The 26,668-nt window shown below is 47.9% G+C and overlaps 1 protein-coding gene across 9 annotated transcripts in view; it reads right to left on the bottom strand.

The window, feature by feature from the left end:
- Positions 1-26,668, bottom strand: part of ATP6V1A (ATPase H+ transporting V1 subunit A) — a 1,210,625-nt gene that overhangs the window by 1,065,051 nt on the left and 118,906 nt on the right. The window contains exon 1 of one of the 9 annotated variants that reach the window (XM_069635873.1): positions 5,739-5,899. The exons of 7 other annotated variants lie outside the window; for them this stretch is intronic. The gene's annotated coding sequence lies outside the window, so the exon portion shown is untranslated. Of the gene's footprint in view, positions 1-5,738; positions 5,900-26,668 lie in introns of those variants that run through there. One more of the 9 variants, XM_069635877.1, reaches the window with a different exon arrangement.

Below are 26,668 nucleotides of genomic sequence, written 5' to 3'. Positions count from 1 at the left end.
AAAAAATCGTCGCTGCAAGGACTCTAGAAAGTTCTTGCGCAATATTAAAACAGTGAACGTTACTGTAAATCAGAACCTAAAACCAGAAAAACTAAATCAAAACAAGACAGTTACTGAGGTGTCTGTTGGCTGGGCTTCCCGAGAACAGAACCATAGAAATTATTGAGGAAGATGATCAAATAACTAAACTCATGGACTTGTCCGTCTACGAGGATGAGGTTGACCCCGGTCTAGTTGAAAAAGAGGTGTCTACCGGGGCTCCGACAGGCCCTAATGCCTCCCTGGAGGAGATTAACAAATCACCTACAGAAGACAAGGTTATGACTCCGCTACCTGCTTCAAAACAGTTCTTCAAAGAACCTGCTTACTGATACAAGGGAAATCACAGGCTGAAAGAGGTATGTCCAAGGCTGTATGCCCAATCTTCCTCACTATAAAAGAAAGGAGAGAAAAACTAATTCAGAAGAAAACTAACTTGGAGAAGAAGGAAAATTCACAAGTACATAATAAACCTCATTCAGCCTCCTTGAACAAAACTCTAGGGGGATCATATGAAAATTCAAAATACCTACCTTTAAATTACAACGAGAAGGGATCCTCCTCCCGCAACGAAACTGTCCAGACCCAGGTGTCTCAGGACAAAAACTTACGGCTGTTTCACCAAAAGGATAAATGGGACGGTAAAAACCTAACAGCTCACAGAGTGAAGTTAGAACGAATTGAGAGTTGTGACGATCTCATAATGAATTGTAATACCGTTTTACGTCTTTTTCACTGTGTACTGCGTCTCAGGACTATTCATTCCAACAATATTCAAACAGTCGAATTTTATGCAAGAAGGACAAAATGACAACGTGATCCTCCATTTAAAGTCCAAAATGATAACAAATATTGTTCTAGAGGCGGCACCCGAGCTGATGTCCTTAGGTTTCGATACTACGGAAATAACGGATAGTTGCAAAAACAAAGATCTTAAATACAACCAATCCCCAGTTGATTCAGAGATGCAACTACGGAAAAAACCTGCAGATGTCTGGACGTCAGAAGATGCGACCTGCTCCTCTGAACCAGCTTAATTGGAAATCAAAAAATGAAGTGGAGTCTGAAAAAGAGCTAAATGACCCTATACTTAGGGGGATCTAAAAATGACCCTATACTTAGGGGGATCTAATTCAAATAAAATTTGTCAGTAACCAACCATCTAATGAAAAGCGCAGCCTGAGCGAGCCCAGTAAAACTGAAATTGAGGATCTTGACAACTGGGGGTGGCTAGCCAGGGCACTGACCAAGACAACTCAAAGTTAATTCCAAGTTGAGGATAAGAACCAAACGCATAAGTTTGGGTCGTGGAATACCAGAGGATTCATACACCTGTTCCAGGATAATTGAACCCACGGGCTGGATGTTGTCTGCTTGCAGGAGACATGGTTAGATGAATGCCCCATCTCTGAAGAGCATGAGGTTTCTTGTAACTCCGCAATTAAAAAGCCGAAGGGCAGGCCTATGGCTGGCTTGTTAACCATGGTGAAAAAAAGCTCTGGCTACCACATTATTGAAACCACGAACATGTCACCCTACATTCAGGTGACTACAATTAAACACAAGAATGTAGGAAACGGAAAGATCCATATTATGAATCTATATTGGAACCACAAAACGGCAGGCACAAGTGTATTTATAGATCAAATAACAGCTGCAATAGACGAATGGCTAGAAGCTGATGACATTGTGGATATCGTGATATGTGGAGACTTGAATATAAATTGCCTCCCTTTAAACAACGAACAGAAAGCAAATAATCCTGTCAAAACACTTGCTAGACGATGGTGCTTAGAGCTGGAACTAAGAAATTTGGTGTGCTGAACGGAAACACTGTAGGTGACACTCCGGCTAAACCAACCTGGTCCAGAGGCAACCAGAAATCCACTCTTTACTTTTTTGTCACTGAGAAAATACATCAAAAAATCACCTCTTTGGAGGTGTACCCTATGAGTCACACTGATCACGACCTAGTGATATTGTCCATCTGAACACCTCCTGAGGTTCACCTCTCGTCATGGAATTTCCCTATTATGGTTGAACCTAACCGAGTAAGGTTGAGGCTAAAGGAGACAGAAGTAAATAAAATCGTAAGAACATATGTGGCGGGGCAAGAAGAAACTGAATATAACCACCTATTATCGTTATTCAATGGGAAACAACAGGGCCCAAGGAAAAATGGGTTTGTCGCAAACACAGGTTCGATCTAGAGGTTGTAAGAAGGAAGCGCGATATGAGAGCACAGATAAGATGTCGAAAAAGGACAGTAAACTACTTAATCACGAAACAAGAGTGTAAACAAAAATATAAAAATTGGCTTAGAACACACAAAGTGTCCATGCTGCAAAACGACACTGAAATAATAATGGTAAAACTGCAAAATAAAAACTCCTCTGAATTTTGGAAGCTAATCAATAATGAAGGAGCACCGCAAATGGCATTGTTGGCTAATGTGATAACCCAAGATGAATGGATAAAACACTTTTCGGCACTGTATAACAAAAAGGGAGAATCCATCACCCACACTTGAAAATTGGAACTTAAAATTTGAAAAAAGGGACATTGAGGAGGTTATTAAAAAAGCCAGCTCCTCAAGAGCTCCGGGTCCTAATGGTTTAACCAATCGCACCATCAAACAAAATCCGGAGAAGTGGGCAGAGTTATGTTGTGCGTATTTTAACAGAATCTCAGCCAACTGTAAAAGCCGCAAATCCTGGAGAAGTGTGATTATCATTCCAGTCTTTAAGAAAGGAAATCGAGCTGACTCAAAGGACTACCGCCCTATAGCGCTTTTAGACGTGCTAGGGAAGGTATATGCAACTATTCTACAGCAGCAACTGGCGAAATGGGCAGCTGACTCAAAACACATGGACCCGCGTCAGACTGGCTTTGTCAAGGGCGTGGGCTGTGGCTTGAACCTCCTCCTGATAAACCTCCTAAAAATAGAAGCCATAAGATTTGGAACCAAGGTGTACTTAGCTTTCATTGACTTTTCCCACGCCTTTGACAGCATAAATCGAGAACTATCATGGTACAAACTGAAGACGTGGGACTGGCCTGCAAGCTTGTTAGCGGCTATCCGAGAGTTACACACCGGAACAAGCATCAAGATTCATTTGGACCAAAAGAGCACCTTGTCAGAGACGATTGACACCTTCTGTGGAGTAAAGCAGGGCTGTCCACTTGCCGCAATTATATTCAACTTATTTCTGTCGGACATTGGAAGAACCATTGATAGTGTCCGTTTGTTCTCTCCGATTATACACGGATCTCCAATAAGCTGGCTACTATATGCGGATGACCTGATATTATTGGATGTCACCCCCATCGGACTGCAGCAAAAAATGGATGCTGTGGAATCGTATGCAAGAGTGAATGGCCTACATATAAATAAAAAGAACAGTGAGGTTCTAACATTACAAAACCTCAAAGCATCCAAGCATAAAAACATTAAATGGCACCTAGGAAAGGAGAGTTTAAGTAACGCAACGAGCACAAAATACTTGGGCATGCAAATCAACGCAAACTTGAATGATGGCCCCTGGGAAGAGATTGCCAAAACAAAATGTAGACAATTTGCATGTCAAGCAAGTGTCTTACACAAGAAGTACGGAAGATTCTCTATAAAGCCGGTAAGAAATTTCGATTGCCAAAAAGTAGTGCCTGCTTTAATATTTGTTGCGGAAAACACATGTGGAAGCTCCTCCCATCTATGGTTCTCACTGGAAAACATTTTTTGGGTAAGAGTTTTACAACTACCGAAGGGAACAGCAACAGCTTGTATTCGATACGAACTAAACTTGATCTCAATTAATGCACGAATTAGCTGGAACCTCCAGAGCTTGTTTCGGAAAGTGACAAAGAAGGATGTTGCACAGCAGTTCGAAATTTTGCACAATCCTGGAGATGGCAACCCTGCGTGTCTGCTAACATTATGGAACAATCGGTGTGAAGAAATCTTGGATTTTGATTAAATAGACTTAAAAACATTACATGAAAATCCAAATTTAGCAGAAGCAAAAGTCTGGAGAATGGACTGGATTCTGACCGGGACTCAAAGGAACAACAATAAACTGATGAAAGAAGTCCCTTGTGAATCCAGAAACCTAAACACTCTGCAGAGATATGTCGAGTTGTATCCAGACAGTATCAGCAGATCTTTGTGCATACGCTTTTGCTTAAATGCATTTAAAACCAAGGTCTGGTTAAGAGAGTTACGCAAAGTGGATGACATCAATGCATCTTGTAGATTCTGCAATCAGAATGAAGAAAACCTAAAACACTTGATACTCTTTTGTACCGGCCTGTGCCCGCAAAGAACACAGACCTTGGGACCCCAGCTAATGAAATATCAGACGCCAAGTGCGGACGGTTGGTGAGAAGCAATTGAACTATGCCTTAATCTGCTTTCTGACATTGGTTGAAAGATTGCTGCAATAGCCGACACACAAAAAAGGACTTGGACAAAATCTGTGACTATGTCGTTATACGGTACTCAAGGAGGTGATTAGTGGTGACTGTGATATCAGGACCATGAGCTTTAATGATTTCAGTGATGGGAAGGCTGGGGATGATGTGATGTGTATATATGTAATGATTACTTTTTAAAGGCAAAATTAGCCAAGAAAAAAAAAGAAAAAAAATACTTTTAATAGTAGGGGATAGGCCTGAAGGCAATTCTGCAATTTTAACAATACAAACTTTAACAGTACAACAGTACAATTAGGGGTGAAGACAACGGAGAAACAGACAAACGATCTTCAGGTGTGGTGCGTACAGATCGTGCAAGTGCACAGAAGGTCAGGGAGGGGCGGACCAAGTGCACCCGGTCGGTTGAGACTGGGGTAAATGCAGAGAGCCACTCTCTTTGGTTAATTTCTCAATGCATTGGGTGTGGGTGGGCTGTAAGGCCCTGAGGCAAGTGTGCTACAGTACTGCCAGGGGTGCCAGGGAGCAGCGAGGGAGAGAGGAAAAGGACACAACTGTGTTAGCAGGGTAACAGGAGATGAGGAGGAGGAGGAGATGAGGGTCTTGAGGAGTTGCCAGAATTTCAGGAGATCCAGCTCAAGACATAGGGAGGCACCTGCTGAGGGGAAGGATCTCCCACCAAATCTTTTCAAACGAAAGTCAAAGTGGAGATATTTACGACCTTTAAACTTACCTGAGGGAGTGGGCGCAGCCTAAGAGGATTCCTTATGGAAATTCAGGACTAACATACGCCCTTAGCCCTTTACGGATTCAAAGCATTTTGAAAACCTGCTTGAAGAAGTCTCCAACACACACGCACGGATTCTGGGACTTACCAGACCATAGATTAGTCGTAAATTAATGATAAACTACCTTACACGCCAAAGTGAGAGCATGATATTGGTAGGTAGATTTCAGAGAGTAGGTAGCATGTTAGCAAATATCTGAAGCGATCAATGCAAAAGTAAACCGCACTCTGGGTCAACAAATATCCACAAAGGTCCACAGGTTAGTTTTACAGATTGAGCCTAACTCGACTGGGTTCAGATGAAACGGTGCCCTTCATTGTCCACCGCAACACTGCCAGCGGTCATGCGGTGTGCCGACAGAAGCGGCGCGGCGCTGGAGCTGGAGCTCGGGAGCATTACTCATCAGAAACAGACTATTCCACAGCTATGGGTGTACTGGCGACACGGACCGGTGAAAGGAAAAGGCAATCAATAATACACTACCTTTCTGAACACGGAGACTGCAGCTATCTGGTGGATGTGGAATAGGCAAGAAGAGGCAAGCTGGGCGTGCAGCACATCCCCCGGCCCTTAGTGATGCGAGGAGCATACTGCAGCGAAGCGACACATTCCAGACAGAGCCGCGGCACGCTGCACGGTCACCTGACTGCATGAATCAGCCGTCAGTGCTCACTCTGTGGGAGGGCACAGCTCCGCCTACCACCGCCACCACCCGCCGCCCGCCTGCCTGCCTGCCCTGGGCATCTTTAAAACACGCATATTTAGGAGATCACGAGCCCCGTGCTCACCCGGTCACCTTGGGGCTGAGAAGGAGGATGTGACGGATGCTGCACATGCTCGGGGGAGGGGGGAATCAGAGCCCACTGAGGAGAGACTTAACACTGTCCCTCCTCTACCACTTATTGCCGCTTTCTAGGAGTCGCCACGCTAGCCGTGCTCAGTGAGGAGCACCACTAGACGACTATCGGACTGCGTGAAGTCCATACACCGAGCTCGCTCGGTGAGAGGAAGCACCGGCGCGCCACTGCTCCTGTTCCGCCATCCACACGCTCTGGATACAGTTACTGACATGTACGTCCACAGCGGGACTCCAGTCAAGAGGCAGGAGACCGCGCACAGCTTCTCCGTCTCCACAATCTTTCGCTTTCTGCACACACGAACCAACGAATCTGATCACATGAGGACCTGCTCCCGCCAAAACTCGGAGTCACGCACTAGCGCAGGTCCACAGGTTCATTCCAATGCGCACAACTCAAGAACCCTCGTGTGTAAACATTTACACAAGAGTACAGCCGCCAGGTTTATATAGACAAGAGGCGCCCGGGTGGCACTATTTGATTTATATACTCGTTTACTATAACAGCTTGTGTTGGGTGTTGGTTTAGTGGTTACTCTTACGTGAGCCTCATGACGCTCCATTAATAAAAGGGACGCTGTTGGCATGCGGAAGGGAGTGCAGCAGAGCCCCAGGAAGCGGCAACTCGTGTCTGTGTTCGACTGTGTGCCACGTGGTCGTGGCCTGGTTTGCATCGCGGCCCAAGTGCCCTTGGAGCCGTGACTGCCAAGAAGTGGGGGTGATCCTCCCAACTGCAGAGAGTCCGCCCGGTGATCCGGGCCTGGTAGGGTGTCCCCTACCCATGGTCCGCTGGGCGCCCTCCCAGCCTGCCCGCCCTGTTGGGTAACCCCGACAGTGATTGTGGCCCGCCCCGGGGACCGGAGGCGTTACACCACAGCTTGGGTGCCGAAATTATCGGATGTACAGATTAAATGATATATGGAGACAATACTGCATATACTAGGAAAGGTATCAATTGTAATGCCTACCTGTTTTAGTAGAGAAGGCACCGGGGATCACACACTTTAAAAGTGAACAGGATTCACCCTCACCACAGGTCTTCCCAGCTTTGGTTGGTAAACGTATGCATTCATGTTCAGCTTTTAAGCGGTAGCATTAAGATGGTCCTCCGATGGGGTTTGTTTGGTGCTTTGTAGTCGCTCGTAGTTGAGACGTTCGTGCTCAGGCGTGGCAGTCCTGAGGCCCTGGCGAGCAGACCGGGGCGGAAGGAGTCAGTGCATAGATAGTTAGATGGGTTAGCATGTTGGTTTGTTAGTTTACGAGCAAGAATTGTGCTTAGGTGTGCGTGGCAGGCCTGAGGGGCAGTATAGGACAGGTGGTTGTGCATTTTATTTGGGGTCTCTGGACCTCATTTACATAAAGGACGACACGGAACGCAGGTTGACTGCTCTCTATAACTTTATTAACCTAACTGAGCAAACCCAGTGGGATTCTCCCCCTCCTCCAACCCACGTGTCCCATTCCCCAAGTGTTTATGCCTTAAAGGCACAGAAACATTCCCCCCGCCACAAATGTTCTTTGGTCGGGCTCAGCATTCCTCTACCAGTCGCTGTGGCCTACTGATTGCCCGCTGGGAGCGAGCATGTCGGCCAGAGTCTGCTTCCTCAGGCTGCCCTTGTGGCAACCTCGCACATGCTCGAATGTGGGCAAAGGACGCCAGCGCTCCCCCATAGGCTACGCTCTCTCCAGCTTAAGCTCCATGCACTCAATGGCGTTCTCTTCGCCTTTGATTAGCCGTTTGAACTGGGATGCATTTCTCATCCCTTCTTGGCCTTCGCTTCCTGTGGTCACCATGGATCTCTATCGATATGACGTTGAGCAGAAGCGATCTGTATCAGAGTCTGTTTTCCTTTATACTTGTTGCCTCAAAAGAACTTAATCTCCAACTATCAATTCTTTTGGCCTCGCTCCTCTCCTGCGATCAGCCTCTTTGTCTTGTTGCTTCCTAGCGGTGTCTCGTATGATTATCTCAGTGTTCACTTGGTATGCCATCATGATTCCCATGGGCTTTTGGCGCATTCCAAATAAATAAATGATCTCAGAAGGTGATTTTCATGGGGCTTGTTTTGATCATCTCTCAGCATGCTGCAGAGTGCTTGGTGTGGCTATCTGCCCTCAACGTTTGCACGCTGAATGGTTTTCTTGATGGAATACATGAATCTTTCCACCCTCCCATTCGCTTCGGCCATCTGGGTGTTGTTTTCTGATGGACGCATCGAAATAGCGGGCCAATGTTGCAAAGTCATGGCTGTTGAACGGGGGCCCATTGTTCGACTTTATGGTCTTTGGGATTCCCCCATTCGCTGAATACTTCATCGATGAGTGCCGCCACTTGTGGGAATGCCGTTGAGACACTGTCCTCTTCACAATGGGAAACCGTGAGAATTTATCGAAGACTAAAAAGTATTCTCCGGTATCCATCGGTCCATAGAAATCGACCGCTACTCTGTCCCCATGGTCTCTGAGGGATGAGGGCAAGTTGTAACAGTATTGGAGGATCGCTCCTGGCAGGGAAGACAGTGTTGCACCATGTCCTCTATGAGTGTGTCAATGTATGGAAACCATACTTTCTACCGTGTCTCTTGGTGTTTTCAGCCCCTCATGGGCGGTCTGGATGGCTGATCGCCTTAGTGTTGGTGATATCACAAGCCTGCATCCTCTGAGTAGGATCGAGTCGTGCAGCGCAGCATGCTCTTTGTGCATCGTTGCTAGGCGCTCCACCTCTGTCCGGTTTGCTTCAGGGTGCGTGGCCAATTGCCTGCAATAGTCTCTCCATCTGTTCCAGTGTATCAGTTGGACAGCCATTGACATGGAGGGGGTCTTTTGCTGACTCATGTGCCAGCATTTCCAGTGTGGGTGCGGGTGGCATCGCATTGGCCGTGACGTAGTTGATGTATTCTGTGTCACCTTTCTGTGTCGTCTGGCACCCCACCCCCTGGGTGGCATGGGATGTAATACGCTGGATTATGCGCCTCCCCCGACCCCTGGATGATGGTGTAGTCATACTCTTGAAGATGAATGCCCCACCTTTAAATCATGGAGGGCATCTTGGTGCAAGGGTTGCCAAACAGCAAGAAGAGGGCTTGATGGTCGGCGACGAGCATGAAAGTCTTGCCAATGATGAAGTGTTCACATGTCCAGACTGCGGCAAGACTCTCCTTCTTGGCCTGGGAGTATGCCCGTTCAATGAGGGACAGCACCCTGCTTGCATATGCCACTATGTTTTTTGGGGGGGGGGGGGGGTGAATCCTTGTCCCTAGGGCGACGGGGCTCGCATCAACAATGATCTCGGTATGCCATTCGGGGTCAAAGTAATCTTGGCGTTTTGCCTCAGCTAGTGCAGTTTTAATGTTGATGAATGCCTTCTGACACTCACCCGTCCTCTCAAATGTGGCATCCTTCTGTAGGAGGCGAGGGAGCGGTTCAGTTTGCGAGGCATAGTGTGGGATATACCTGGCAGAGTACCCAGCCATTCCCAAGAATGAGCTAAACTCCCCCACCTGGGTGGGAGCTACCAGGCTGGCGATGGTGCTCATTTTGTCCGGGTCAGGGGCCATTCCAGCATCCGAGAAGATATGGCTGAAAAATCTGTTACGTTTATTGATGTTGCATTTTCTCAAGTTAAGGGTCAGACCTGCCTCTTGTAGGGCCTTGCATGTCTCCAGTAGCACCTGGTAGTGTTCCTTTTGCGAAGTACCAAACACCAGGGTGTCATCCCTATAGTTTCTCCTGGAATATCTCTGCGGCAGAGGAGATCCTGAACTAATCTCTTGTACCGAAAGAGTCCATCGTGAGTGGAGAAAGTGGTGATGACTCTTGAGTCCGAGTGGAGTTCCAACTGATGGTACCCCTGGTTGAGGTCAAGTTTGGAAAATGTGGTGACCTTGTTCAATAGCACAATCATGTCCTCAATATTATACTCCCGTTGGATTGCCATGTTCTGGACCCCGCCTGTCCAGCCTTATCCTGCCACCTTCCTTCGGGACCACCACTAGTGGGGAGATCCATTAGCAGTTGTGCATGTTCCTTGGACACAGCCTCCTGTAGATGGAACCCTACTCTGTGGGTTTTGGGGGACTGGTGTGACCGTCTCATCTATGTGCAGTTTGACGATTTTCCCTTTGCGCTTACCCAGCCCCTTGAACAGGCGCGGGAACCTGGCTTGGATGGCGTCTTTGGATACTGGCATTGCGGTGAGCATGAATATCGACTCTCTTGGATTGTGTAGGCTTGTGGAGTACTGGACAACATCCGAGGCGTGATCGTGGATGTTGATGAGGCCCAACTGGTTTGCAGTCTTGTAGTTGAGGAGGCATCGTCCTTTTGTGCTGCTGCGGGTGACGCGGATTGTGGCCTCTATGGATCGATGTGCACTGGAACTGGCCTTCTGATTGCAGCGGGTGAGAGGCACCCCATTGAAAAATGTGTGCTCAAGACTTGGCCAGCATGTTCTCTCCCCACGCCCCATTTGTAGGAATTCTTGTTCCCCCATACTGTGGGCAGCTGCTCCAGTGTCAATAAAAAACAGGTGTCTTGTGTCCATGTTGATGGCCACCTTTAGTGCTTCTTCAGCCTCCTGGCTGTCTTGTATCAAATTGATATATTCATCTGGGTTTGCTTGGTCGAAATCAGGCTGGTATCCATAATACTGTTCTGCTGGATTTGTGGCATATCCGTACAGAGAGTATGGTGGGTCATCATACTAGTCTCCATAGCATGTATGATGGGAGAGTTGGTCCTCGCCTTGCACATAGGCGTCCTCAATAGACTCCTCTACTGCCCCTATGTAGCTCTAAAGGCCCAGAACATACCCCTGTTGTGGTCTGCCCCGGCTTTGGGCTGGCAGTTAAGTCCTATTGCCTTGTCTCCATGCATTTGCAGGGGCTGTCCTCAGAGGTCGGGAATGGCTTGCCCTCACAACAAACTACTTGGAAATGGCCCTCCCAGCCACAGTATTAGCACTGTTGAGTGAGTGCAGGGCATGTACCTGTGTGTGGAAAAGCCAGCCCACACCTGTAGAACCTGTGGGGCCTGCTTGGTTGCCGGTAAAGTGTTCGAAAAGCAGATGGTGGCCTGTCACCCTGCTTCTGCGGTTGCATCACTGCCAATAGTTCCTCTTTTTCCTGTCTCTTTGCAGGGGCGTTCTCAATGGACGCTGCTTGATCATCCGCCCGTTCAAAAATCCTGGCCATCTGTAGGACCTCATTGACGGGGAGAGGTTTCTTTAATAGCGGTCTCCGAAAATCAAAGTTAAAAGTCACAGCGAAAGAATTTTGAGTGACAGAGTCAAGCATGTAGGGCAAAGTAGTTCAATAGGCTGCAGTGTCACCAGCCAAAAGGAGTCATCTGGGCCTCTGGTGTGGTTTCACAGTAAACAGGGAAAGCCAAACATGACCCTAAAGACACTTGTTTTAGAAAAGTCGCACCAATCTATGCAAAGCCATCTTTTGGTGGATCTACCATCCAAAATCAGAAATGGGGTAAGACAAGGAAGACTTAAAACAGGACAGGCTACACATCTCTGCAATCTTCAGTCAAATTAACATAAGGAACTCTATGTGAAAGTTCCAATTTTGCTAGGGGTGTGTGGCCACGTTTTAACCCAGTCATAGGTTGTGCCTCATAACAGGCACTCAACGGTATGATAGCAACTCATAGAAATCAATATATTGTGAGGGCCAATATCCTGGTCCTGTCAAGAGAAGATGGGGGTCCCCCCACAGCAAGAGTATGGGATGCCAGAGCCGTTCCTACCCAAGACGGGAAGTTAACAGTTGGGAAGTTTCCAATCCGTGGCCCCTTTTTATGTGCCGGCATGTTTGTTACTGGTACCACTGTTAGTCACCCCATAACTATGTATGAAAATGCTGGGCAGTCTCTCTCATTTATACCACATGTACCAGCATTCCTGGCGAATCGCCCACAACAGAGTCCACAGGGAGATGCCTCCCACCGGCAACAGAGAGATTGAACCGTGACGTGAGACATCTCTGGACATTACAAGTGTCAGCATGGACTGCTGCACACCGCTCACAAATACAGACTCACCCACCTGTAAACCAGCTGCGGAAGCACAACGCTGCAGCTCTAATACGGGCTTGAATCATTTTCTGAAAAAAAGCCAGCTGACCTGCACGAGTAAAAGGGGAGTAGCTTAGCTCTCTTTTTATGTATTCGCCCATTCGCCTCCTGGGCAGGGAAAGTATAAACCAACTGGTCCCTACAAACACCAATACGAGAAGGGAGATCGGAGGGGTAAAAACAGGAGTGTGTGGGGTGTTCAGTTCAGGCCGAAGGAGGTGGCAGACCAACACAGCAGAAGGCAGAATGATGGTGTGGAGGACCATGGAGGCAATTACTAGAAAATTGGAGGTATTGGTTGGTGAGAGAAAGTGGTTGTTAGGCAGAATCCTGTGCAGTTCCCTTGGGGAACACTGCAAAAAGATTAAGACCACAGGAGTAAGCGGTAAACCCAATTGGTAGCAGTCTGCACCACCCAGATTTACCTGGTAGCTGTGGCTGAGCAGTCAGACTTCTCTCAAGAAGAGTAGGGCAGTATATAAAGTGTACACAATAGGGCTAAAAACACAGTAGAGCAAACAAACACTGACCAGAGCTTTGTATCAAAAGTATATAATTATTTATTTTAAACACTTTAGGCAATATACTAGCACTCTAAATCAAAAGCAAGTTAAAACACAGTCAGGTAAAGTATACACACCTCCCTTGATAGCTATTAGACAATTCATAGTTAAAACATCACGATTTGTTAAACAGATGTGAGCGCATAACCTGATGGCACTCCAATAGTTCAGTTAAAGGGAGAGAAAAAGGCAGAGCATAGAAATAAAACAGGTCCCAACACTTTTAGGAGTTCTCAGCAAGGGAAGAAAGGCAGTAAATACTGTAGAGCCAAAGTTCATAGGCCAGGTCCACTTTAAAGGGAGCGAGGCGAAATGTGCCCAGGATCACACGGTTAAAAATGCACGAAAAAGTCTTTGCAGAATGTTCAAAAGAGGTTGGGGTGATTCAAGAAGGTAAAATTAGAAGGTCTGGTGCCAACCCAGTTGGCAAGCCAAGGATTTAAGGGTCACCTTGGGCAAACCGAAGAAAGGGAGGCCAGGCAGGACACAGTACCTTAAACAGAGAGGAGGCTCCAGCGGTGGCAGTTGTTCCTGGCAGTGGTTGCAGTTCGTTGTTTCGACCCGGGGAAGAGAGGATCTCGTCGAGGAGGAAACGTGCAGTCGTTGCACTGCACAGGGATGAAACCAGCCTCAGAGTTCGTCAATAAAAGGTGCGTTCCTTTTATTCGTGGTCAAAGTGGTGAAGCTTGGCTATCCAGCCGCCGGGGTGCTTGGCACGGGCGATTCGACCAAGAGACGTCTTTGGAAGGCAAAAAGGGCAAACTGGTTGGTCCCACTAGCTCAGAGGAAGAAGACTCGTCCAGCAGAAGATCTTCTCTTGTCGTCGGGAAAGTGGTGAGGTAGTTGCAGCAGGGCTTCACCGGCGGTGTCGTCGTTGCAGATGGCTCAGCTTCTTCCCTCTTCGGATTCTTAGCTCCTGTGGCGACTTCTGAAGTTCCAGTACCAAAAGCCCTGCTTTTATGCAGAAAAACCCCCATTCATCAGCCTAGCTGTCAATCACATATGCTAAGCGGCTCACCACTGGGCCAATCAGAGTAGAGTACGATTTGGGTTGCCGAGGCAACCCAGTCCAGGGTGCCAATTCCCGTCTCCACCCTTCCTGTGGAACCCAAACAGAGTGGCACCATTTGGAGAGCTTCTGTGGAGAAGCCCGCCAAAAAGTGGAACAAAGGGCTTGAGCTTGGTCAGAGTTACAGAGACGGACACGAACGCCATTTTAGAAAAGAGTTCTGACAAAAAGACCCAACCGTTAATTTAATATTAACTAAATAAACCAGCGGTATCTTTAAAATTGAACCAAAAAGTGGTGCGTTTAAAATCAATGGGAAAATCCCATAGAGAATATTCCGGTGGAATATTTTGCGTGGTAACCACTGCCACCAGCCAGAAACTCGACAAGGGGGGACTGGACAGTGCCCCCTTGAAAACAGACCCAGTGGCAATATAATTGACCCCTTCTAGTACATCCACAATATGATGGTTTGTACTGGTTCTGTTCACAATTTAGGACTAGTAAAGTCAATGCTGACTTTACATGCCCTGGGAGACAGTCAGTCCCAGGGTATGGAGTCTATGTTTGGGGGTCACTATGACACCCCTGTGTTACTGCACTGAGCGTGCTGTGTAACACACATAAAAAATAAATGATCCCCTATGGAGCAGAAAGAAAACCCCATAGCCCATAAGCACAGAAAAAGTCAAAGACATACCTCAAATCGTGCCTAAGAGTGGGAGGAAAAGAGTCTCACTCTTAGCAGGAGAAAAAAAACAACCCCCAAAAACCCAGCAAAGCTGCTGGGGGACTCACTTGGTTTGTATAATTAGCCTTATAAGAGAATTCTCCCTAACAGTGGTACTGGGTTGTGAATGTGCATGCAAGTGCTAAGAGTAGTCTTAGGAAGGTAGGGAGTAGGTAAAAGGGTGAATGGGGGAGTGAAAGGAGGGGACCCGAGTAGCAGTGTGGGGGGGGGGGCAGAAATAGTAGTAGGATTTTGTGTAGATTCATGTTCAGCCTTTATCAGTGCTAAAATTACCCTGTATGGGGAGAGAAACATTGCAATACCACTTACTTGGCCGCAAAGAATTATAGGCATGGGATTATTCCAGGCACTACTCATACATGGTTACAAACGAGTGTGGGAGCCCATCTACTGAGAATGAACATGCGTCAAATACCCTGTTCTAAGCGGCCAACTAAACGTTTCCCCACATAAATACCCAAAGCTGCAAGTGCAGTATTTGCCCCATCTCAAATCCCATCTACTACTTCCCTTTTCTTTCGTCCTCTGTGCAACTGTTTACTCTAGTTACTGAAGCGGAGTGGCGGCCCCTCAGTGCAATTAGTAATCCGTTTTGCGACTTGAAAGACAGACAATGTTGCAATAAAGATCACAGTTGCCAACATGGCAATCAAGACAAGATATCCATACCGTGATCTATCTACTATTCAAGGTATCGCACCAAAGATACTGACCACGTATCTTTGTATTTATCAAACTCTATAATCTTAACCACTGGGAGACACTAAATGATGCATCATTGTACATGCCCTGTTCCTCAGATCCCGACTAAACTGACACAAAGCATGAGACGAGTTAGAGCATATATTCATAATCAGAGCGTTATTACTGGGATCCAGAATAGTCAAAAAGCAATGCAACTTCACACAACTCTTGGAACCTTTTCCTAGTGCCACACTCTGACCTTCTATACTGCACCTCATTGACAACCGCCCTGTGCATTCAAGGAGGCAGGTTTACCTTCATGTGTCTTCCTCCTTGTCACCACAGTGGTGCCTGGTACTTCAGTATACCAGTTAAAGGTTTTCAAAATAACCTTATTTCTTCTCGTAGTATACAAAACAGAATAACAATAATAGATTGGGTTGGAGATATGGGATAGCTCGGGATACATTTTAGATGTTTCAGGAGCCTGTGTGGTTGTAGTAGCCGTTTCAAGCGAAAGGGCTACTGTTGTGTTTGGGGCCTCCGCATCTGAAGCTTGGAGATATTCCTCATTAGACATCCAATTTGGAAGTGCTTCACAGGGATGAGGACTATCTTCTGAAAACATATAGCTGGCTTTGGAAGTCTAGCAGCAAGTAACTCCACATCGCCAGTCTCCCAAATATGCAAAGTACCACCCTGCCAGTAGATGACATTACCCCTTTGGTACCAAGGCCAGCCCTCAACCTCAGTAGAAGTAAGTAGATTAGTAAGGCTTTTCCCAGGCTCTGGAGATGAGGCCTAGGACGCATTGAAAATCAAAATATAATATAACAAAAAAAGAATGCAGAATACAACTATTTGATACGTCACTCTCCCAGGGCTACCAACCTCCTGCAATGAATAATGTGTTTCCATGTCAGGTGTCCCTGTAACTTGACTGCATATTTTGTTGTCAGGAGGACCTGGTAGGGCCCGCCCCACCTCAGGTCAAAGCAGATTTTCACTGGTGGACGTTTATACTCAATCCCTGGGTTGAAAGGAGTGGCCAGGGGCAATTGGTTCTCTGGTCAGAGAAACCTTAACCTTGTCATGAGTGCGACTGAGAAGAGATTCAGGACTTCACATACACAAATAGCCCATCATCTGTCAAATACTTTCACAGAGATAAACGGCAGCCGCCTAGGACACCCTTACAGATTTTCTTAACTGCCAGAGTCCTGTTTTTCTGTTTCAAGTACTTCCCATGCTAAACAATACCAGTGGGAAAGCCTCAGACCAGTTTCTTGACAAAGGTTAGCCACCGTGTTTTTCACCACCCCATTTCATCTTTCCACTGCTCCTGCGAAATGGTGAGGAGGGCAGTGCAAATTATGACTTTGCAAGGTGGACAAAAGAGCTTCTATGATGCCATTTACAAGTGTGCACACTGGTCACTATTAATACTAATCGGTACTATGAACCTTGGGACAAAGTCATTCACCAATATCTTAGCAACAGTTATTGCATCGGTTCCCCTGCATGGGTAAGCCTCTACACATCCACGATAACAAGAAGATGGTGCCAATTCTTACAGCATGGAAGCTGCAGAAAATCAGACATGCAAAGGGGCCAAAATGGGGCATTCAGGGACATGACAATCCCTTCCCGCCCCACATGTGACCATCTGTGATACAGCCTGACCAGATGATTCAAATCTTGGGGGCCACTAATTGACCATGGTTATCTTTCCACAGAGGCATGGTGCTGCCGAGACCTCCTTGTCCAATTATTCTTTTCACTAGCACAAGCATTTTCGTAAATGGAGGCCAAATCTTCAAGAGTTTTATAGGTGAAGGAATATGACAGGCTTTGATAGGCAAGATATAAGTCTTCAGAGTCTGATACAGCAGCCAACTTTCCAGTACGATCTGCAAAATCGTTGCTGCAACCAATTGAATCATCTAAAGATTGATGAGCGGCACACTTAACAATAACTACGTGTTCTGGTAACCTGATAGCATCCAGCAAAGCTTTCACATACTGTCCATTCTTCATGAGAGTCCCAGTCGAGGTTAAGAATACTCAGTTTCCACAGCTGACCAAAGTCGTGGGCTACCTCACAAGCATATTGTGTTGTGGCCATCTATCAACCTTGTCTTTGGGAACTATTAAGTGCTTAGACCGGGCAGTGAAAGGATGGGAGTTTGGAGTACTCTCTAAGCACCCATTAAGTCCCCACCCATGTGTGCTAGTATACCGTGAATCCAGGGTGCAGGAGAGATTCAGGCGAGCAATTCTTCTTGGTTGAAGAGCTGCAGCATGCGGGAAAGACAATAGCAAAATAGTTATTATAAAGCAGTAAGGGGTGTGTGCCTGCAGGTCCTATGGGTAATAAGCATAGCTGTTAAGGATTATCAATCCGCTGTATATGGGGACCGACACCACCCTTTAACGTCAGGGTTGTGTGACAACTTTTTTCGTTCGAATAGGAAAGGCAGGGACAGGTTAGTGTGCACTCGCTGCAATTCACTCTAAAGGAAGTCCATAGCCAGTAAGAGTAACAGGGTCAAGAAGTGCAGTGGTTAACATAAACAACTAAGGTTTAATTACCTAACAAAACTGGTAATGCTGATCCATCCGTAGATTGCTGCGCTCGAAAATTCAGTGCGCAGGAACAAGTTCTACGGTTTCTTTACATGGCCCTGGAAAGACAGCAACGGTCCTCCGTCGCCAAACATGGAAGAATTGTGTGATTGAAAGACGCGCACCTCTAGATGTGCATCGCTTAAATAAACAGTCCAACTTCCTGGTTCTCTCACCAACTTGGAAGGGAATATGAAACTCTGACCGCCATTGTTAAGCAGTGTGAGAATCACTGTGGACCGTAAAGTTTGGTCCAATAAGGCTGCCACAGCCTACATGGTAAATAATGTGAAATCGGGGGCTTTTGCTTGGTGTCCGGCGTGTTAACCCCGACAAATTGCTAGTTAGCATAGATGTTAGACTACTGTGCTGCTAGGCACCAAGCTTTGGTAAGGGCCATTTATTCCACCATCTGGGCAGAAGTGACTTGGTGCAACCTTCCACTCTCCAACACCTGCCCAGGTTCACACAACGCAACCAATTTCCCATTTAGATCTTGATAACAGGACCCACCAACGAAATACACAAGGTCTGGCTCCAAGATAAGAACAAACAGTCCATGATTACGACAGTCACATAGGGTACTATCATGTGGTTCTTCTTGGGAGTGTAGAATAGGGAAGCTTGATTCAGCACAGAGCAACTAGTAAGGGCACTATCGCAGGAGTTCAAAAGAAGAATTTCATATTTGCTTGCTCTACAAATAAGACATGTGCTGCATTTTAGTTTTCAATAAGACAGAAACCACAGCATGGGGCACAGCTACCGCTAAAGGGGGATACTAACGCAATATTTTCACTCTGCTCTAGCACCAATGGCACTGCAGTAAAAGGATCCCAAACCAGGAAGCATTCTAGTAGCCACAGGGTCCAATTCTTCACTAGAAAAAAGCTATAGGTCTATAATGAATGCCATGCTTCTGTGAAAGCACCGACAGTGCAAACCAAGTCTTCCAATGACAATACAAGGGGAATCCCTTTTTATAATCTGGGAGTCCCAAAGCAGGGGATTCAGATAAGCAGGACTATCCTCCTAATGGCCTTCTCCACCTTTGCGGTCCATTGTAAGGTTGCCACAGTATTAACTCGGGTATACTGTTGAAGGGGTATGACGATTTCTGCATAAGCTAAACTCCATTGTAGGCAGCACCCAATGACCCACAAAATTCCCTCATTTTGATGGCCGTCTAGGGTTGGGGATTTTATAAACAGCCACTTTCCAAAAGGGAGATCTGGATCAGTGACTTTTCATAATGCAGTGCCCTAAACAGTGAACTCTCTGTCTGCGTAATTGTAATTTCTGTTTAGACACCTTCCACCCTTTCTCTGGCAGGGCAGTCAATAATATCTTTGTATCCTGCTTGCAGGCTTCTTAAGAGCAATTCCAATAGTAAGTCATTTACATATTAAAACAATACAGACTTTCTGGGTAACTATCATCTAAATCCATTTTAACTGCTGGGAGAAGAGGATGGGGGGCGCTGTATACTCCTGAGGTAATCGCATCCAGGTGCACTGGGCTCCTTCTTGTGAAAATGCAAATACATATTGGCCATCTTGGTTAATAGGAACAGAAAAGAATGCTGAACTAAGATCCACCACTGTAAAATGGTAGGCATCGGGAGGAATACAAGATAGTGGCAGGGTTTGGCATCGCTGGTAAGGAACGGACAACTGCTACATTTCCAGCTCTGAAATCTTGAACAAAGCAGTAAATGGACTTTCCAGGTTTCTCTTGTTGGGCTGCACATACAATGTCCCAGCAAGGAAAAGAGATGTATCCTACATACGTTGTGAGGTTTACCCTACATACTTTGTATTATCCTATGGTGCTGCTTGTTTAAACGCAATGTTGCAAATAACATGTGTTCTGTGTAGTTAGGAGATTTGGAATATATGTGTTACTTTGTATATAGTTCAAAGGAGATGGTCAAGTAAGGCCACTGAGAAATCCAGCGCTACTGCCCTAAATTCAAAATGATAACATACGGCAGCGTTCAACTGTTGATTTGTGGGTGCCTTGACCAACACCCCACAGAGAAACTGAATAAGATAAAGGTAAACAGTGAAACTGCACCGAGTTACAGAAAGTCGATCAAGTACAGTTGTACTGTATTTTAATTTTTGTTCAAGACAGCCTGACACGTGTTTCGAGCAAAGCTCTTCCTCTGAGGCAAAAGATTGTTGTCCAAATGGATACTCAAATACTTGAAGTAAACGATATACAAGTCTAATTCGGGAATCTGAATTAAGATTGCGGTTGCAATTGCTCAATGTTAACCAACAGCCTTCCGGCATACAAATGATTTTGGGGAGCTCCCAGAAGGCTGTTCGTCCTTCAAGTATTTGAGTATCCATTTGGACAAGGATCTTTTGCCTCAGAGGAAGAGCTTCGCTCGAAACACGTGTCAGGCTGTCTTGAACAAAAATTAAAATACAGTACAACTGTACTTGATGGACTTTCTGTAACTCGGCGCAGTTTCACCGTTTACCTTTACCTTATTTACTTTGTATATAGTTTTGAATACATTTTAGTTTGCATCAGGTAGCAACATAACAGGCAACAATGTAATCGTGGGGTGACAACTTTGTAGCGCCTAGAGTGAAGCACGGATATTGAGAATATTTGTCTTACCTCTGGCCAGGGCAGAACTTTATAACTATAGGCTTCAGATGTCCAGATTTTGTAAATTATAGTGAGTATTTAAAGGTTTTTAAAATAGAAGTTTTTATTTGCATCATGTTTGTAATGTGCAGTTTAGAAAAGTAAACTAGAGGCCTCTAGCATGGTCATATATAAAAAAGGCGATTTATTTAGGGTTTATAGGATACATTGGGAATATAACTTTACTGTGAATGTTAAGCATTATGATAGATTTAATACTCTGTGGGGACTGTGAAGAATCCTGCGGATCCCTCACTGAAACCCTGCCTAAAGTCTCCTCCCAGGTGGCCAGCGGAAGGCAGACACTTCCTGATCCCAACATCGGGGGTGATGTACTGTGGATTGATTTGATCACCTGGGTGCAGTCCCAGGGTAGTGTGACGATTCTGTGGGATGAGACAGTATTTTTCCTCCGACAGGGAGATTCTTACGACTATGTCAGAAGAGGTTAAGGATTGTCATTTTAATGTATGCCAACCTCCTATTATATCTAAGGTGGTAAACCCTAAGGCTGCAACACCAAAACCTATTATACCAAAAGAAAGAATCCTTTTAAATCGGTAAAATCAAATGCCCTCCTCAATACCAAAGGTAACCTACAAGGAATGGCTGAAATGTCTTCACAAAATCATCTTCCTCTGACAAAGTTAATACTTGCAGCCCTTAAATTACTAAGGGAATTAAATCTATCCTTAAAAAGGCAAAATGGCTGCCTGAATGCCGAGTTCCGTCCCTTGCCCTGGCGTAACCGAGGAGATATAGCGATCACAGGCACCTGCTTCCCCACAGGAACGACTCCCTGGTCGGAGGAAGCTGCTGCCGTTCAGCGGAACCCCCAAGACTGCGGAACAGCTGTCCCGATCCCACTATTCTGGGCAGATCCTGGCGGTGGCAGCCCTCGCCGGCCCTGAGGCCGAGTGTGGAGGCTAATCCGGGACTGAGGAGGTGAGCCCCGGACCTGCCCTCCCCTCCCCCTGATGAGTTCCAGTCCTGCGCCAACAGGGACAAAGCAGAGAACTGGCCCACCTGGTGAACGCAGTGGGCAGGTTGTGCATGCATCGGGCGGCCTTCCACTGCTGTAGCCGAGGGACGTCCAGGGCAGGCGCCTGTGCCGTCAAGCACACTGTGTGGTGCACAGCAAACACCGGTGGGGACGCCTGGTTCGGCGGCGCTGGCGGGCCTCGGCCGCGCTGCAATAAGGCTGAGGAGCAGAATCCACCGCCCGCCTGGAGGATGCAGCGGGCAGGCTGAGTCGGGGCTTAGTCGGTCTTGACCACCGGCTTCGGCTTTGCCACGTGGGCTTGGGGCAGAGGGACAGCCGGACCGGACATCTGGCGTCAGAATTGAACTGTGTGGGGATCGAGGGACCCTGGGATGCGACAACCACCACAGGAGCCGAAGCACAGAGGACACAGGGGTTTGGACAGCCCTAACCCCCACACAGGGGGTTTGTGTGGGGACCCCAGCCAGCAGGATTACTTGATGTAGCCTTCAGGATTTGCTGAGGTCCTGGAGTGGCCCCCACTGGGCCCTCAGAGTGAGCGACAACAGCAGACTCGAGAGAGACGATGCAGTCTGGTGCACAGTAAGTCCCCCCCCAACCCCTTGGAGTCCCACTGTCTGGAGGAAGAAACAGGGAGCGGGGGTGCCCCGTGGTGGTGGAGAGACTTGTCTGGCTTCAGGGGAATCCCCCCTCTCCCCTGCTACAGGCCACACCCCTCCGAGGTACAATGACCTGGGGGATAGGAGCCTACTTCAGGCAAGACTCCAGTCAAGAGCCCAGCACCTCGCACCGGAGGGGCTGAGACACTGCCTGCCTGGACTGTAATAGACTACCACGGGGCTACATAAAGGGACGCCCGTGTGCTAAGGTGGCCGAGAGTCAGAGTAGGGCCTGCGGATCCCTAGCCACCCCCTTGAGGCACGGGAGGAAGTGATCTGGACATTTATGAGTTGGCAGGGAGCCCTGGCACAATTTCACTATCATAATAAGGAAGCAACGGTGGAGGCCGCTGGGGACTCGGGACCACCACCAGCCCAGCCGAGCTGGGCTCTCTCAGGCGTGACATACAAACTATCCTGGAAGAGATCAGAGGGATGAGGATGGACATTGGTGCGAAGCTGGCATACCTCTCGGCCAAGGTAGACCCTCGCGAGGACAGAATGGATGGAGTGGAGGCTAATCAAGCCTCCACTGGACTTCTTGAGACGCAAATGGAGGTGCAATTCATGGAAATGGAGAGACGTTGGGAAGAGTTGCGCCTCAAGGTTGATGATATTGAGAATCGGGGGAGAGATGGAACAAACTTCGTTTTTTTGGACTGCAGAAGGAAGATGGCGAGACACCCGTCGGCCTGGAACGAAAGATACAGGAGATTACAGGGCTGGCCCTTGTTTCCAGGGAAGAAGAGGATCATCATAGACAGGGTGCATTGAGTAGGATGACGATCCCAGGGCCCGCGCTCAGTTCAGGCGCGCAAGCACTACTATGAGGACAAGATGAGAATCCTCGAGAAAGCTTGACAGATGAGAGTTAAAACTATGGCAACTCGAGGGTGGCTATTTTTCAGGACCTCTCAGCTGACACATTACTGCGGTGAAAGAAGTGCGGGGCTCTCACCAGATGGCTTCAGGAGAAGAGGGCGAAGTACCGCTGGGTCTACCCCTTTGTGCTGGTGTTCGAATGGGAGTGCGAGCGACATCTGGTGGCGGAAGAGAAGATACAGCGGGTTACAGAGGAGCTGGTGGGCCGCCGAGAGGGTCCCGCCCTGGAGTTCAGTGTACAGGGCCTCGACCCCTACCGCGGCCCTCGGGGCCCAGAGTCAGCACGTGGAAAGCACAGGGCAAAAGGAGTCTGGAAGTTTCAAAAGCTTAATACTCCCCCACCCCTGTCTTGATCCGATGGCACTTGAGGAGGGTGGAACTTCCTGTGTTGGCGCTTGCTAAAACCGTTGGGAGATACCTTGAGGTTTGTTCGGGGGCTTAATCGGGGTTGTTTTAGGGGGGGGGGGGTTGCCGAGGGCTGCCAGTAGGGTGGTCAGTTGCCTTGAATTCTGAAATCAAGTTTATGGGACGGGGGACTGGGAAAGAGGTATACACCAAGGGGCTGGGGGTTCTGGTAGATGAGGGAGTCGGTTTATTGTTCTAGTTAGACCTGGGCAGGGGGGCCTTACCCTCCCGGGCTATTAGGGGACAGAGGGGATACGAGGGCTGTCTACTAGGGTGCCAAGGGCGGGGAGGCACATCCCTGGCAGTTCGACAGATGTGCCCAACGTGACGGGGCACGGGCTTGACCGCCTCCATTTGGAGGGTGGGGGGGTACAATAGGAGTGGGGAGGATGGGGGAGGCAGGGTAAGGAATCCTATGCAGCGAAGTTTACATGCAACAGAGGTAAGGTACTTCACAGGAAATATGTGGGTATCCAACGAAGGGTGAGGAGGAAGTATGGTCGAGGTCGTAGGAGGTACGCTGAACTTGAAGGGACTGAGCCCCCAGAACTAAAGGTCTTTAACTAGCAACATGTTCCGGAAGCAGAAACCTACAATAATATTCTTGTAGGAGATCCACTACAGGCAGGGGACGGAGTCACTGATAAAGGGAAAAGAGATATGGGAGGCCCAGGAGTTGCGACCTAAGAACTGTAAAAAGGAAGGGGCAGGCATCCTGCTTGGAAAGTCCTTTCGATTAATGGGAACCCAGGTCAAGAGGGGATTTGGGGGAAGATTCCTAGGTGTAAAGGGTACCCAAGAGGGGACGCAGGTCACGCTCGCTACTCTGTATGCGCCCAACATGTGGCAGGTGGACTTTCTCCATCAAGTCTTTAGTATGATAGATGGCTGGGCGGAAGGTGCAACACTCTTAGAGTGGGACTTTAACCTGGTGGTGGACCCCACATCAGATTGGTGGTCAGCGAAGGGGGTAGGCGCTAAACTAGGGATAACTAGGCCTTTCAAGACCTATTGAGGGATCACTTCTGGGTGGATATCTGGCAGAAGCAGTGGCCGGGCCTTGGGGGGGGGGGGTATACCTTTTTTTCTCCCCCTCCCACCCCCACATCAGACCTACACAAGGATTGACCTCCTCCTGATCCCGGGAGAACGGGGGGTGAAGCAGGAGTACCCAAGGTTGAGGTGCCCACATGGTCAGACCACAAGTTAGTGGTGACAAACTGGCAGCTCCCAGATACCCCCGCCCCCAGAGGTTTCAGATGGAGGTGCAATGACACCCTGTTCAGGGACCGGGTGTTCAGGGACTTCTTGAGGGAGGAGATACGGTCTTACTTCACAACTAATGACAACGGGGAAACGGGCATGGCGATAGTATGGGAGGCAGCTAAGGCCACATTTAGGGGGCTACTTATTGCTCAGGGGTCTCGTAAGAAGAGGGAAAGGGGGTTGATTGTAAATGGGCTTCGAGAAGAATTTAAAACGCTAGGGTCTCAACTGGCCCAGCGGGACACAGACAGGGAGAAGCTCCTGGGTGAAATGAGAGACAAGAGACAGGAACTCCTTACGGTCCTGATGGGGTAGGTCATAAAGGAGATGAGATACACCAGACAGATAATATGAAAGAGGAGACAAGGTGGGGACTCTTGGCAAACAGGGTTAGGGGTTGTAGGGCGGAAAGGAAGATGGAGTATGGGACACTGAGGGAAGCGTGGTGATGGGGAGGGGAGGTGGAGATCTCGCGGCCTGCTTTGCAAGTTTCTATAGGGAGCTTTATGCCAGGACAATGGAACGGTTAGCAGAGGTAGCACAGCAATACCTGGCAGAGATGAACCTACCTAAACTCACGAGGGTAGAGAGGGAAGCCCTGTGATAACTCAGGAAGAGGTACTGGGGGTGCCATACAGAGACTGGAGACAGGAAAAGCCCCTGAGGAGGATGGCTTTACGTCGGATTTTTACAAGCAATTCCAAACCCAACTGGCAACACTGTTGGCTAAACTGTTCAACTCTATCATGGGGAGGATACAATACAGCAGTCGTGTCTCCAGGCTCTGATAACAGTCATCCCGAAACCAGGGAAGGATCTGGCCATTTGTGCATCATATAAGCGCATCTCGCTCCTTAATATCGACGCCAAGATGTTTAACAGAATCCTGGCATCGCGCTTGGAGGCGTGCCTCCCCAGACTGATCACCCTGACCAGACAGGCTTTGTGTTGCATAGGCAGGGGGCGGATAATATGCATAAGAAGTTTCATGTCCTAGACTCGCCGACAGCGAAGGAGGAAGGGGTACTTCTGTTGGCCTTAGTTGCTGAGAAGGCATTTTACCGAGTGAGTTGGTCATTTATAGGAGAGGTCTTAACATCTTTAGGGGTAGGCCCAAGGTGGAAGGGCTGGATGTCGGCTCTATACTCCAGGCTGTCGGCCAAGGTGGTGGTAAACTGGATTGAATCGTAGGCCTTCCCATTACAGTGGGGAACGCTCCACGGGTGCCCACTCTCCCCACTAACCTATGCACTAGTCGTGGAGCTGTGGGCGGCGTCGGTCAGGGACAATGAGGGGATTAGAGGAATCACGGTCAGGGGGGGTGAGTTGTAAGATCTCTTCGCCGATGATGTCTTGCTCTACATTGCTAGACCGTCTGAGTCAGTCCCCCCGCTGTTGGAAAGTCTTGAACATTATGGGAGGCTAGCAGGGTTCAAAATCAATTTGGGAAAGTCAGTGGCATACGTGGGGGGAAACCTGCCGCAGAGAGAAAAGTAATACATTGCAGGGCTTCCATTTAGGGGAACCATTGGGGTTCAAGTGACACAGTGCTTCGAAGACCTCTTTTCGAGAAATGTCCTCCCTCTCTGGTCTACCATAAAACAGGACAGAGCACTGGTCGAGCTCGCGTTTATCCTGGATGGCGCACCTGAACTGTATAAAGAAATTCCTGAAGGAATGATCACCATAGCTTCCCCTATTTGGGGTAGGCTCGGAAGAGGAGTTTGAGACGGATCAGGGGCACATGTTCCAGATTATGATGGTCTCGGCTAGATGCTGCCTGGCCCAACGGTGGAAAAGCCAGTGAATGCTGGTGGAAAAGAAGTGGGTATCGAAGATTAGGGCCATATATGATATGGAATATCTTACTCATATCCTAGATGAATCAAGGTCCGACATTGTGGGTCTATGGTTTCCTTCCTTTGAAAAGTACGGGCGGTGTGGCTATGGAGGGAGAGGAAAGGG

The sequence above is a fragment of the Ambystoma mexicanum genome, chromosome 7p, assembly GCF_040938575.1.
Source record: "Ambystoma mexicanum isolate Mex_15411 chromosome 7p, UKY_AmexF1_1, whole genome shotgun sequence".
Classification (NCBI taxonomy): domain Eukaryota; kingdom Metazoa; phylum Chordata; class Amphibia; order Caudata; family Ambystomatidae; genus Ambystoma; species Ambystoma mexicanum.
This window is presented reverse-complemented; position numbering and strand designations above follow the sequence as displayed.